Genomic DNA, 14,725 nt, shown 5'->3' with positions numbered 1-14,725 from the left:
CCCGATCCAACCGATCCAAGCACCGTTACTCCGGCACCTCCGAGTTCTTGACACGCGTACAACTCGATGACGCACCCTCGATCTCCAATCCAGTAGAGGTTCCGAGGGGGAGTTCCGTCAGCAAGACGGCGTGGCGACGATCTTGATGTTCTCCTGTCGCAGGGCTTCGCCTAAGCACCGCTACAATATGACCGAGGTGTAATATCATGGAGGAGGGCACCGCACACGGCTAAGGAACGATCTCAATGATCAACTTGTGTGTCCTAGGGTGCCCCCCTACCCCCGTATATAAAGGAGGGAGGGAGGAGGTGGCCGGCCCAAGGGGGCGCGCCATAGGGGAGGGGGAAACCTACTCCAAGTAGGTTTCCCTCTCTTTTCCTTATCTTATTTGGAGGGGGAAGGAAAGAGTACTAGTATTAGGAAGTAGTACTAGTAGTAGTAATAGGAAGAGGGGGAAGGAGAAAGGAAAGGGGGGGGGGCGGCCCCCCTCCCCAATTAGGATTGGGCTTGGGGGGGGGGCGCGCCCCCCTCCCTTGTTCCTTCTCCCTTCTTCCTACATGGGCCTAATAAGGCCCATATACCTCCCGGGGGGTTCCGGTAACCTCCCGGAGCTCCAAACTTCTCCGGAACCTTTCCGGTGTCCAAATATATCCGTCCAATATATCAATGTTTATGTCTCTACCATTTCGAGACTCCTCGTCATGTCCGTGATCATATCCGGGACTCCGAACTCCTTCGGTACATCAAAACTCATAAACTCATAATATAACTGTCATCGAAACCTTAAGCGTGCGGACCCTACGGTTCGAGAACAATGTAGACATGACCGAGACACGTCTCCGGTCAATAACCAATAGCGGGACCTAGATGCCCATATTGGTTCCTACATATTCTACGAAGATCTTTATCGGTCAGACCGCATAACAACATACGTTGTTCCCTTTGTCATCGGTATGTTACTTGCCCGAGATTCGATCGTCGGTATCCAATACCTAGTTCAATCTCGTTACCGGCAAGTCTCTTTACTCGTTCCGTAATACATCATCTTGCAACTAACTCATTAGTTGAAATGCTTGCAAGGCTTAAGTGATGTGTATTACCGAGAGGGCCCAGAGATACCTCTCCGACATTCGGAGTGACAAATCCTAATCTCGAAATACGCCAACTCAACAAGTACCTTCGGAGACACCTGTAGAGCACCTTTATAATCACCCAGTTACGTTGTGACGTTTGGTAGCACACAAAGTGTTCCTCCGGTAAACGGGAGTTGCATAATCTCATAGTCATAGGAACATGTATAAGTCATGAAGGAAGCAATAGCAACATACTAAACGATCGTGTGCTAAGCTAACGGAATGGGTCATGTCAATCAGATCATTCAACTAATGATGTGACCTTGTTAATCAAATAACAACTCCTTGTTCATGGTTAGGAAACATAACCATCTTTGATTAACAAGCTAGTCAAGTAGAGGCATACTAGTGACACTCTGTTTGTCTATATATTCACACATGTATTATGTTTCCGGTTAATACAATTCTAGCATGAATAATAAACATTTATCATGATATGAGGAAATAAATAATAACTTTATTATTGCCTCTAGGGCATATTTCCTTCAGTCTCCCACTTGCACTAGAGTCAATAATCTAGATCACATCACCATGTGATTAACATCGATAGTTCACATCATCATGTGATTAACACCCATAGTTCACATCGCCATGTGACCAACATCCAAAGGGTTTACTAGATTCAGTAATCTAGTTCACATCGCTATGTGATTAACACCCAAAGAGTACTAAGGTGTGATCATGTTTTGCTTGTGAGAGAATCTTAGTCAATGGGTCTTTCACATTCAGATCCGTTATGTATTTTGCAATTTTCTATGTCTACAATGCTCTGCACGAAGCTACTCTAGCTAATTGCTCCCACTTTCAATATGTATCTAGATCGAGACTTAGAGTCATCCAGATCGGTGTCAAAACTTGCATTGACGTAACCCTTTACGACGAACCTTTTGTCACTTCCATAATCGAGAAACATATCCTTATTCCACTAAGGATAATTTTGACCAATGTCCAGTGATCTACTCCTAGATCACTATTGTACTTCCTTGCCAAACTCAGTGCAGGGTATACAATAGATCTGGTACATAGCATGGCATACTTTATAGAACCTATGGCCAAGGCATAGGGAATGACTTTCATTCTCTTTCTATCTTCTGCCGTGGTCGGGTTTTGAGTCTTACTCGATTTCACACCTTGTAACACAGGCAAGAACTCTTTCTTTGACTGTTCCATTTTGAACTACTTCAAAATCTTGTCAAGGTATGTACTCATTGAAAAAACTTATCAAGCGTCTTGATCTATCTCTATAGATCTTGATGCTCAATATGTAAGCATCTTCACCGAGGTCTTTCTTTGAAAAACTCCTTTCAAACACTCCTTTATGCTTTGCAGAATAATTCTACACTATTTCCAATCTACAATATGTCATTCACATATACTTATCAGAAATGCTGTAGTGCTCCCACTCACTTTCTAGTAAATACAGGCTTCACTGCAAGTCTGTATAAACTATATGCTTTGATCAACTTATCAAAGCGTATATTCCAACTCCGAAATGCTTGCACCAGTCCATAGATGCACATTTTGTTAACACCTTTAGGATCGACAAAACCTCTTGGTTGCATCACATACAACTCTTCTTTAATAACTCCATTAAGGAATGCAGTTTTGTTTATCCATTTGCCAGATTTCATAAAATGCGGCAATTGCTAACATGATTCGGACAGACTTTTAAGCATCGATATGAGTGAGAAAATCTCATTGTATTCAACATCTTGAACTTTGTCAAAAACCTTTTTCGACAAGTCTAGCTTTGTAGATAGTAACACTACTATCAGCGTCCGTCTTCCTCTTGAAGATCCATTTATACAATATGGCTTGCCGATCATCGGGCAACTCCACCAAAGTCCACACTTTGTTCTCATACATGGATCCCATCTCAGATTTCATGGCCTTAAGCCATTTTGCGGAATCTGGGCTCATCATCGCTTCCTCATAGTTCGTAGGTTTATCATGGTCTAGTACCATGACTTTCAGAACAGGATTACCGTACCACTCTGGTGCGGACCGTACTCTGGTTTACCTACGAGATTCGGTAGTAACTTGATCTGAAGTTACATGATCATCATCATTAGCTTCCTCACTAATTGGTGTAGTAGTCACAGGAACAGATTTCTGTGATGAACTACTTTCCAATAAGGGAGAAGGTACAATTACCTCATCAAGTTCTACTTTCCTCCCACTCACTTCTTTCGAGAGAAACTCCTTCACTAGAAAGGATCCATTTATTAGCAACGAATGTTTTGCCTTCGGATCTGTGATAGAAGGTGTACCCAACAATTTCCTTTGGGTATTCTATGAAGACGCACTTCTTCGATTTGGGTTTGAGCTTATCAGGATGAAACTTTTTCACATAAGCATCGCAGCCCCAAACTTTAAGAAACGACAACTTTGGTTTCTTGCTAAACCACAGTTCATATAGTGTCATCTCAACGGATTTAGATGGTGCCCTATTTAACGTGAATGCAGCTGTCTCTAATGCATGATCCAAAAACGATATTGGTAAATCGGTAAGAAACATCATAGATTGTACTACATCCAATAAAGTACGGTTATGACGTTCGGACACACCATTATGATGTGGTGTTCCAGGTGGCATGAATTTGTGAAACTATTCCACATTGTTTTAATTGAAGACCAAACTCGTAACTCAAATATTTGTCTCCGCGATCAGATCGTAGAAACCTTATTTTCTTGTCATGATGATTTTTCCACTTCACTCTGAAATTCTTTGAACCTTTCAACTATTTCAGACTTATGTTTCATCAAGTAGATATACCCATATCTGCTCAAATCATCTGTGAAGGTCAGAAAATAACGATACCCGCCGCGAGCCTTAACACTCATTGGATCGCATACATCAGTATGTATTATTTCCAATAAGTCAGTTGCTCGCTCCACTGTTCCGGAGAACGGAGTCTTAGTCATCTTGCCCATGAGGCATGGTTCGCAAGCATCAAGTGATTCCAAAATCCCATCAGCATGGAGTTTCTTCATGCGCTTTACACCATTATGACCTAAACGGCAGTGCCACAAATAAGTTGCACTATCATTATTAACTTTGCATCTTTTGGTTTCAATATTATGAATATGTGTATCACTACGATCGAGATCCAGTGAACCATTTTCATTGGGTGTGTAATCATATAAGGTTTTATTCATGTAAACAGAATAACAATTTATTCTATATTTTTAAATGAATAACCGTATCGCAATAAACATGATCGAATCATATTCATGCTCAACGCAAACGCCAAATAACATTTATTTAGGTTCAACACTAATCCCGAAAGTATAGGGAGCGTGCAATGATGATCATATCAATCTTGAAACTACTTTCAACACACATCGTCACTTCACCCTTAACTAGTTTCTGTTTATTCTGCAACTCCCGTTTCGAGTTACTACTCTTAGCAACTGAACCAGTACCAAATACCGAGGGGTTGCTATAAACACTAGTAAAGTACACATCAATAACATGTATATCAAATATTCCTTTGTTCACTTTGCCATCCTTCTTATCCGCCAAATACTTGGGGTAGTTCTGCTTCCAGTGACCAGTCCCTTTGCAGTAGAGGCACTTAGTCTCAAGCTTAGGTCCAGACTTGGGCTTCTTCACTTGAGCAGCAACTTGCTTGCCGTTCTTCTTGAAGTTCCCTTCCATCCCTTTGCCCTTTTCTTGAAACTAGTGGTCTTGTTAACCATCAACACTTGATGTTCTTTCTTGATTTCTACCTTCATCGATTTCATCATCATGAAAAACTCGGGAATCATTTTCATCATCCCTTGCATACTATAGTTCATCACGAAGTTCTACTAACTTGGTGATGGTGACTAGAGAATTCTGTCAATCACTATCTTATCTGGATGATTAACTCCCACTTGATTCAAGCGATTGTAGTACCCAGACAATCTGAGCACATGCTCACTAGTTGAGCGATTCTCCTCCATCTTTTAGCTATAGAACTTGTTGGAGACTTCATATCTCTCAACTCAGGTATTTGCTTGAAATATTAACTTCAATTCCTGGAACATCTCATATGGTCCATGATGTTCAAAACATCTTTGAAGTCCCGATTCTAAGCCATAAAGCATGGTGCACAAAACTATCAAGTAGTCATCGTATTGAGCTAGCCAAACGTTCATAACGTCTGCATCTGCTCCTGCAATAGGTCTGTCACCTAGCGGTGCATTAAGGACATAATTCTTCTGTGCAGCAATGAGGATAAACCTCAGATCACGGATCCAATCCGCATCATTGCTACTAACATTTTTCAACACAATTTTCTCTTAGGAACATATCAAAATAAACATATGAAAGCAACAACGCAAGCTATTGATCTTACAACATAATTTGCAAAATACTACCAGGACTAGTTCATGATAAATTTAAGTTCAATTAATCATATTACTTAAGAACTCCCACTTAGACAGACATCTCTCTAGTCATCTAAGTGATCACGTGACCCAAATCAACTAAACCATAACCGATCATCACGTGAGATGGAGTAGTTTTCAATGGTGAACATCTTATGTTGATCATATCTACTATATGATTCACGCTCGACCTTTCGATCTCCGTGTTCCGAGGCCATATCTGCATATGCTAGGCTCGTCAAGTTTAACCTGAGTATTCTGCGTGTGCAAAACTGGCTTGCACCCATTGTAGATGGACGTAGAGCTTATCACACCCGATCATCACGTGGTGTCTCGGCACGACGAACTTTGGCAACGGTGCATACTCAGGGAGAACACTTCTTGATAATTAGTGAGAGATCATCTTAAAATGCTACCGTCAATCAAAGCAAGAATAAGATGTATAACAGATAAACATCATATGCAATCAAAATATGTGACATGATATGGCCATGATCATCTTGCGCCTTTGATCTCCATCTCCAAAGTACTGTCTTGATCTTTATCGTCACTGGCACGACACCATGATCTTCATCATCTTGATCTATATCAATGTGTCGTCACATGATCGTCTCGCCAACTATTGCTCTTGCAACTATCGCTATCGCATAGTGATAAAGTAAAGCAATTATTTGGCACTTGCATCTTATGCAACAAAGAGACAACCATAGGGCTTCTGCCAGTTGCCGATAACTTCAACAAAACATGATCATCTCATACAACAACTTATATCTCATCACGTGTTGACCATATCACATCACAACATGCCCTGCAAAAACAAGTTAGACGTCCTCTACTTTGTTGTTGCAAGTTTTACGTGGCTGCTACGGGCTGAGCAAGAACCGTTCTTACCTACGCATCAAAACCATAACGATAGTTTGTCAAATAGACTCCGTTTTAACCTTCACAAGGACCGGGCGTAGTCACACTCGGTTCAACTAAAGTTGGAGAAACAGACACCCGCTAGTCACCTATGTGCAAAGCACGGCGGTAAAACCAGTCTCGCGTAAGCGTACGTGTAATGTCGGTCCGGGCCGCTTCATCCAACAATACCGCTGAACCAAAGTATGACATGCTGGTAGGCAGTATGACTTATATCGTCCACAACTCACTTGTGTTCTACTCGTGCATATAACATCAACGCATAAAACCTGGCTCTGATACCACTGTTGGGGAACGTAGTAATTTCAAAAAAAATTCTACGCACACGCAAGATCATGGTGATGCATAGCAACGAGAGGGGAGAGTGTTGTCTACGTACCCTCGTAGACCGAAGCGGAAGCGTTGACACAACGTAGAGGAAGTAGTCGTACGTCCTCCCGATCCAACCGATCCAAGCACCGTTACTCTGGCACCTCCGAGTTCTTGACACGCGTACAGCTCGATGACGCACCCTCGATCTCCAATCCAGTAGAGGTTCCGAGGGGGAGTTCCGTCAGCACGACGGCGTGGCGACGATCTTGATGTTCTCCTGTCGCAGGGCTTCGCCTAAGCACCGCTACAATATGACCGAGGTGTAATATCATGGAGGAGGGCACCGCACACGGCTAAGGAACGATCTCAATGATCAACTTGTGTGTCCTAGGGTGCCCCCCTACCCCCGTATATAAAGGAGGGAGGGAGGAGGTGGCCGGCCCAAGGGGCGCGCGCCATAGGGGAGGGGGAAACCTACTCCAAGTAGGTTTCCCTCTCTTTTCCTTATCTTATTTGGAGGAGGAAGGAAAGAGTACTAGTATTAGGAAGTAGTACTAGTAGTAGTAATAGGAAGAGGGGGAAGGAGAAAGGAAAGGGGGGGGCGGCCCCCCTCCCCAATTCGGATTGGGCTTGGGGGGGCGCGCCCCCCTCCCTTGTTCCTTCTCCCTTCTTCCTACATGGGCCTAATAAGGCCCATATACCTCCCGGGGGGTTCCGGTAACCTCCCGGAGCTCCAAACTTCTCCTGAACCTTTCCGGTGTCCAAATATATCCGTCCAATATATCAATCTTTATGTCTCGACCATTTCGAGACTCCTCGTCATGTCTGTGATCATATCCGGGACTCCGAACTCCTTCGGTACATCAAAACTCATAAACTCATAATATAACTGTCATCGAAACCTTAAGCGTGCGGACCCTACGGTTCGAGAACAATGTAGACATGACCGAGACACGTCTCCGGTCAATAACCAATAGCGGGACCTGGATGCCCATATTGGTTCCTACATATTCTACGAAGATCTTTATCGGTCAGACCGCATAACAACATACGTTGTTCCCTTTGTCATCGGTATGTTACTTGCCCGAGATTCGATCGTCGGTATCCAATACCTAGTTCAATCTCGTTACCGGCAAGTCTCTTTACTCGTTCCGTAATACATCATCTTGCAACTAACTCATTAGTTGAAATGCTTGCAAGGCTTAAGTGATGTGTATTACCGAGAGGGCCCAGAGATACCTCTCCGACATTCGGAGTGACAAATCCTAATCTCGAAATACGCCAACTCAACAAGTACCTTCGGAGACACCTGTAGAGCACCTTTATAATCACCCAGTTACGTTGTGACGTTTGGTAGCACACAAAGTGTTCCTCCGGTAAACGGGAGTTGCATAATCTCATAGTCATAGGAACATGTATAAGTCATGAAGGAAGCAATAGCAACATACTAAACGATCGTGTGCTAAGCTAACGGAATGGGTCATGTCAATCAGATCATTCAACTAATGATGTGACCTTGTTAATCAAATAACAACTCCTTGTTCATGGTTAGGAAACATAACCATCTTTGATTAACAAGCTAGTCAAGTAGAGGCATACTAGTGACACTCTGTTTGTCTATATATTCACACATGTATTATGTTTCCGGTTAATACAATTCTAGCATGAATAATAAACATTTATCATGATATGAGGAAATAAATAATAACTTTATTATTGCCTCTAGGGCATATTTCCTTCAGTTTTATTATGAGTTTATAAGTTTTGATGTACCGAAGTTTGTTCGGAGTCCCGGATGTGATCACGGACATGACGAGGAGTCTCGAAATGGTCGAGACAAAGATTGATATATTGGACGGATATATTTGGATACCGGAAAGGTTCCGGATGAGATTGGGACTATACCGGAGATCTGGGAGGTTACCGGAACCCCCCGGTAAGTATATGGGCCTTATTGGGCCTTAGTGGAAAGGAGGGAGAAGGAGCAAAGGAGGGGGCGCCCCCCCAAGCCCAATCCGAATTGGGAGGGGGGGCGGCCCCCCTTTCCTTCTTCCCTCCCCTCTCTTCCTTCCCTCTCCTACTCCTAATAGGAAAGGGGGGGCCAAACCTACTTGGAGTAGGATTGCCCCCCCTAGGGCGCGCCTCTCCCCTTGGCCGGCCCCTCCTCCTCTCCCCCTTTATATATGGGGGAGGGGGGCACCCCTAAGACACACAAGTTGATCTACGAATCGTTCCTTAGTCGTGTGCGGTGCCCCCCTCCACCATATTCCACCTCGGTCATATCGTCGCGGAGTTTAGGCGAAGCCCTGCGCCGGTAGAACATCATCATCATCACCACGCCGTCATGCTGACGGAACTCATCCCCGACGCTTTGCTGGATTGGAGCACGGGGAACGTCATCGAGCTGAACGTGTGCTGAACACGGAGGTGCCATACGTTCGGTGCTTGGATCGGTCGGATCGTGAAGACGTACGACTACATCAACCGCGTTGTCATAACGCTTCCGCTTAACGGTGTACGAGGGTACGTAGATAACACTCTCCCCTCTCATTGCTATGCCATCACCATGATCTTGCGTGTGCGTAGGAAATTTTTTGAAATTACTACGTTCCCCAACAGTGGCATCCGAGCCTAGGTTTTATGCGTTGATGTTATATGCACGAGTAGAACACAAGTGAGTTGTGGGCGATACAAGTCATACTGCTTACCAGCATGTCATACTTTGGTTCGGCGGTATTGTTGGATGAAGCGGCCCGGACCGACATTACGCGTACTCTTACGCGAGACTGGTTCTACCGACGTGCTTTGCACACAGGTGGCTGGCGGGTGTCAGTTTCTCCAACTTTAGTTGAACCGAGTGTGGCTACGCCCGGTCCTTGCGAAGGTTAAAACAACACTAACTTGACGAACTATCGTTGTGGTTTTGATGCGTAGGTAAGAACGGTTCTTGCTAAGCCCATAGCAGCCACGTAAAACTTGCAACAACAAAGTAGAGGACGTCTAACTTGTTTTTGCAGGGCATGTTGTGATGTGATATGGTCAAGACGTGATGTTATATTTATTGTATGAGATGATCATGTTTTGTAACCGAAGTTATCGGCAACTGGCAGGAGCCATATGGTTGTCGCTTTATTGTATGAAATGCAAACACCCTGTAATTGCTTTACTTTATCACTAAGCGGTAGCGATAGTCGTAGAAGCAATAGATGGCGTAAACGACAACAATGCTACAATGGAGATCAAGGTGTCGCGCCGGTGACGATGGTGATCACGACGGTGCTTCGGAGATGGAGATCACAAGCACAAGATGATGATGGCCATATCATATCACTTATATTGATTACATGTGATGTTTATCCTTTATGCATCTTATCTTGCTTTGATTGACGGTAGCATTTTAAGATGATCTCTCACTAAAATTATCAAGAAGTGTTCTCCCTGAATATGCACCGTTGCCAAAGTTCGTCGTGCCCAGACACCACGTGATGATCGGGTGTGATAAGCTCTACGTCCATCTACAACGGGTGCAAGCCAGTTTTGCACACGCAGAATATTCAGGTTATACTTGACGAGCCTAGCATATGCAGATATGGCCTCGGAACACGGAGACCGAAAGGTCGAGCGTGAATCATATAGTAGATATGATCAACATAGTGATGTTCACCATTGAAAACTACTCCATCTCACGTGATGATCGGTTATGGTTTAGTTGATTTGGATCACGTGATCACTTAGATGACTAGAGAGATATCTGTCTAAGTGGGAGTTCTTAAGTAATATGATTAATTGAACTTAAATTTATCATGAACTTAGTACCTGATAGTATTTTGCTTGTCTATGTTTGTTGTAGATAGATGGCTCGTGCTGTTGTTCCGTTGAATTTTAATGCGTTCCTTGAGAAAGCAAAGTTGAAAGATGATGGTAGCAATTACACGGACTGGGTCCGTAACTTGAGGATTATCCTTATTGCTGCACAGAAGAATTACTCCCTAGAAGCACCGCTGGGTGCCAGGCCTGCTGCAGGAGCAACACCAGATGTTGTGAACGTTTGGCAGAACAAAGCTGATGACTACTCTATAGTTCAGTGTGCCATGCTTTACGGCTTAGAACCGGGTCTTCAACGATGTTTTGAACGTCATGGAGCATATGAGATGTTCCAGGAGTTGAAGTTAATATTTCAAGCAAATGCCCGGATTAAGAGATATGAAGTCTCCAATAAGTTCTACAGCTGCAAGATGGAGGAGAATAGTTCTGTCAGTGAGCATATACTCAAAATGTCTGGGTATAATAATCACTTGATTCAACTGGGAGTTAATCTTCTGGATGATAGCATCATTGACAGAATTCTCCAATCACTGCCACCAAGCTACAAGAGCTTCGTGATGAACTATAATATGCAAGGGATGAACAAGACGATTCCCGAGCTCTTCGCAATGCTAAAGGCTGCAGAGGTAGAAATCAAGAAGGAGCATCAAGTGTTGATGGTCAACAAGACCACTAGTTTCAAGAAAAAGGGCAAAGGGAAGAAGAAGGGGAACTTCAAGAAGAACAGCAAGCAAGTTGCTGCTCAAGAGAAGAAACTCAAGTCTGGACCTAAGCCTGAAACTGAGTGCTTCTACTGCAAGCAAACTGGTCACTGGAAGCGGAACTGCCCCAAGTATTTGGCGGATAAGAAGGATGGCAAAGTGAACAAAGGTATATGTGATATACATGTTATTGATGTGTACCTAACTAGAGCTCGTAGTAGCACCTGGGTATTTGATACTGGTTCTGTTGCTAATATTTGCAACTCGAAACAGGGACTACGGAATAAGCGAGCACTGGCCAAGGACGAGATGACGATGCACGTGGGAAACGGTTCCAAAGTCGATGTGATCGCGGTCGGCACGCTACCTCTACATCTACCTTCGGGATTAGTTTTAGACCTGAATAATTGTTATTTGGTGCCAGCGTTGAGCATGAACATTATATCTGGATCTTGTTTGATGCGAGACGGTTATTCATTTAAATCAGAGAATAATGGTTGTTCTATTTATATGAGTAATATCTTTTATGGTCATGCACCCTTGAAGAGTGGTCTATTTTTATTGAATCTCGATAGTAGTGATACACATATTCATAATGTCGAAGCCAAAAGATGCAGAGTTGATAATGATAGTGCAACTTATTTGTGGCACTGCCGTTTAGGTCATATCGGTGTAAAGCGCATGAAGAAACTCCATACTGATGGACTTTTGGAATCACTTGATTATGAATCACTTGGTACTTGCGAACCGTGCCTCATGGGCAAGATGACTAAAACACCGTTCTCCGGTACTATGGAGAGAGCAACAGATTTGTTGGAAATTATACATACAGATGTATGTGGTCCGATGAATATTGAAGCTCGTGGCGGATATCGTTATTTTCTCACCTTCACAGATGATTTGAGCAGATATGGGTATATCTACTTAATGAAACACAAGTCTGAAACATTTGAAAAGTTCAAAGAATTTCAGAGTGAAGTAGAAAATCATCGTAACAAGAATATAAAGTTTCTACGATCTGATCGTGGAGGAGAATATTTGAGTTACGAGTTTGGTTTACATTTGAAACAATGCGGAATAATTTCGCAACTCACGCCACCCGGAATACCACAACGAAATGGTGTGTCCGAACGTTGTAATCGTACTTTACTAGATATGGTGCGATCTATGATGTCTCTTACTGATTTACCGCTATCGTTCTGGGGTTATGCTTTAGAGACGGCTGCATTCACATTGAATAGGGCACCATCAAAATCCGTTGTGACGACGCCTTATGAACTGTGGTTTGGCAAGAAACCAAAGTTGTCGTTTCTTAAAGTTTAAGCTGCGATGCTTATGTGAAGAAACTTCAACCAGATAAGCTCGAACCTAAATCAGAGAAATGTGTCTTCATAGGATACCCAAAAGAGACTGTTGGGTACACCTTCTATCACAGATCCGAAGGCAAGACATTCGTTGCTAAGAATGGATCCTTTCTAGAAAAAGAGTTTCTCTCGAAAGAAGTGAGTGGGAGGAAAGTAGAACTTGATGAGATAACTATGTCTGCTCCCTTATTGGAAAGTAGTTCATCACAGAAATCAGTTCCTATGACATCTACACCAATTAGTGAGGAAGTTAATGATATTGATCATGAAACTTCAGATCAAGTTTCTACTGAACCTCGTAGGTCTACCAGAGTAATATCTGCACCAGGGTGGTACGGTAATCCTATTCTGGAAGTCATGTTACTTGACCATGATGAACCTACGAACTATGAGAAAGCGATGATGAGCCCAGATTCCGCAGAATGGGTAGAAGCCATGAAATCTGAGATGGGATCCATGTATGAGAACAAAGTATGGACTTTGGTTGACTTGCCCGATGATCGGCAAGCCATTGAGAAGAAGACTGACACTGACGGTAATGTAACTGTCTATAAAGCTCGACTTGTTGCGAAAGGTTTTCGACAAGTTCAAGGGGTTGACTACAATGAGACTTTCTCACCCGTAGCGATGCTTAAGTCTGTCCGAATCATGTTAGCGATTGCCGCATTTTATGATTATGAAATATGGCAGATGGATGTCAAAACAGCATTCCTGAATGGATATCTGGAAGAAGAGTTGTATATGATGCAACCGGAAGGTTTTGTCAATCCTAAGGGAGCTAACAAAGTGTGCAAGCTCCAACGATCAATCTATGGTCTGGTGCAAGCCTCTCGGAGTTGGAATAAACGCTTTGATAGTGTGATCAAGGCATATGGTTTTATACAGACTTTTGGAGAAGCCTGTATTTACAAGAAAGTGAGTGGGAGCTCTGTAGCATTTCTAATATTATATGTGGACGACATATTGTTGATTGGAAATGATATAGAATTTCTGGATAGCATAAAAGGATACTTGAATAAAAGTTTTTCAATGAAAGACCTCGGTGAAGCTGCTTACATTTTGGGCATCAAGATCTATAGAGATAGATCAAGACGCTTGATTGGACTTTCATAATGCACGTACCTTGATAAAGTGTTGAAAAGGTTCAATATGGATCAGGCAAAGAAAGGGTTCTTGCCTGTGTTACAAGGTATAAAATTGAGTCAGACTCAATGTTCGACCACTGCAGAAGATAGAGAGAAAATGAAAGGAATTCCCTATGCTTCAGCCATAGGCTCTATCATGTATGCAATGCTGTGTACCAGACCTGATGTGTGCCTTGCTATTAGTTTGGCAGGGAGGTACCAAAGTAATCCAGGAGTGGGTTACTGGACAGCGGTCAAGAACATCCTGAAATACCTGAAAAGGACTAAGGATATGTTTCTCGTATATGGAGGTGACAAAGAGCTAGTCGTAAATGGTTACGTCGATGCAAGCTTTGACACTGATCCGGACGATTCTAAATCGCAAACCGGATACGTATTTTTATTAAACGGTGGAGCTGTAAGTTGGTGCAGTACTAAACAAAGCGTCGTGGCGGGATCTACATGTGAAGCGGAGTACATAGCTGCTTCGGAAGCAGCAAATGAAGGAGTCTGGATGAAGGAGTTCATTTCCGATCTAGGTGTTATACCTAGTGCATCGAGACCAATGAAGATCTTCTGTGACAATACTGGTGCAATTGCCTTGGCAAAGGAATCCAGATTTCACAAAAGGACCAAGCACATCAAGAGACGCTTCAATTCCATCCAGGACCAAGTCCAAGTGGGAGACATAGAAATTTGCAAGATACATATGGATCTGAATGTTGCAGACCCATTGACTAAGCCCCTCTCACGAGCAAAACATGATCAACACCAAGACTCCATGGGTATTAGAATCATTACTATGTAATCTAGATTATTGACTCTAGTGCAAGTGGGAGACTGAAGGAAATATGCCCTAGAGGCAATAATAAAGTTATTATTTATTTCCTCATATCATGATAAATGTTTATTATTCATGCTAGAATTGTATTAACCGGAAACATAATACATGTGTGAATACATAGACAAAC

This window comes from Triticum aestivum, chromosome 3B (genome assembly GCF_018294505.1).
Source record: "Triticum aestivum cultivar Chinese Spring chromosome 3B, IWGSC CS RefSeq v2.1, whole genome shotgun sequence".
Classification (NCBI taxonomy): domain Eukaryota; kingdom Viridiplantae; phylum Streptophyta; class Magnoliopsida; order Poales; family Poaceae; genus Triticum; species Triticum aestivum.
Note: the sequence above shows the minus strand (reverse complement) of the source record.